The 1335-nt window shown below is 50.3% G+C and overlaps 1 non-coding gene across 1 annotated transcript; it reads right to left on the reverse strand.

Annotated features, from left to right (window-relative positions):
* Positions 1-182: 182 nt before the first annotated feature.
* TRNAM-CAU lies at positions 183-255 on the reverse strand. The gene has a single exon. It is a non-coding gene; the product is annotated as a tRNA-Met (tRNA).
* Between the last annotated feature and the right edge of the window lie 1080 nt (positions 256-1335).

Consider the following 1335-nt stretch of genomic DNA (forward strand, 5'->3'; position numbering starts at 1 on the left):
CACTGAGGCCGCTTCCGGCCGCCCTCCCGCCGGACCCGACCCGGCCCGCCAATGGCCGCTCGCCACCTCAGCGCGCAGCGGGGCACGCAGCCACGCCCCTTCCTCTCGGGAGGTGTGACCCGCCCCCCCAGAACTCCAGCGGGGCCCTAGCGCCGCCTACAGACAAAAAAAAACATTGCTGCTGCCCCGTGTGAGGATCGAACTCACGACCTTCAGATTATGAGACTGACGCGCTACCTACTGCGCTAACGAGGCGGCTTGCACGCACCGTTTCTCCGCTCGCCTTTGGTGTCTGTGCCCGGCAGTCTTCTGAAACGAAATAAAATAAGATAAAAGTATCCTTTTGGAACATAAATAAACAAAACAAAACAAAAGGTGTCCTTTTGGGACATGCATAAAACAAAATAAATAAAGTAACTCAAAATGAAACAAAATAAAATAAAAGGTATCCTTTGGGAATATAAATATAACGAAATAAAATAAAGTAAAACAAAAGGTATCCTTTTGGAACATAAATAACACGAAATAAATTAAACAAAATAAATCAATAAAGTAAAATAAAAGATCTCGTTAGAACTCTGGGTTCCAAAATAAAACAAAAGGCGTCCTTTTGGAACAAGAGTTCTAGTTCTTTTTATGTCTTCTTGTCTCAGACCAACACAGCTACCACGTACACTCCTGTTTTAATTGTGTTTTGTTAAATTGGGAGAGTGAACTGCTGGCTGGCACGGCAGAGCCCTATCCGGAAGAGGATGGTTGCATCCTCCTTGAGTGCAGCTCCAATCCCCGTCCCATGTCCTGTCTCCTGCTCTGCTTTCAGCTTCCTATCTGCCCCTGTGCTGTCTGCCACCCAGGGCTGGACACAAGCATGAGCAAACTGGGCGGATGCCTGGGGCCAAACGGGAAATTGGGCCGAAAATGGTCATTTAAATTATTATTATTATCGCCAGCGAAGGGGCACCCAATGCTAAACATTCGCCCAGGACCACCAGGAGTCTAGGTACGGTGCTGCTGCCACCTGCCCCGTCTGCACTGAGGCTGCCCCAGGGTGCTTGTGACACATGGCGCCCATGCCATAGGTTGGCCACCACCATCCTAGTCCATCGACGTCAGCGAGAGGTCAGTGGGGACAGGGTTTCACTCCAGCCCCGGACAAGGTTGGACACAGGCATGGGTGAACTGGGTGGCTGCCCAGGGCCCGGACAGAAAGAGGTCCGAAAATGGCAATTTTAAAATGATTATTATTAGTATCTCTAGTGAAGGGGGGCCCGATACTAAAAGTTTGTCCAGGAGTGTAGGTACAGCGCTGGTCCCTGTCTGAGGGGAGCCGACGGG

Source organism: Alligator sinensis, unplaced genomic scaffold (assembly GCF_000455745.1).
Source record: "Alligator sinensis unplaced genomic scaffold, ASM45574v1 scaffold228_1, whole genome shotgun sequence".
In the NCBI taxonomy this organism is placed as follows: Eukaryota; Metazoa; Chordata; order Crocodylia; family Alligatoridae; genus Alligator; species Alligator sinensis.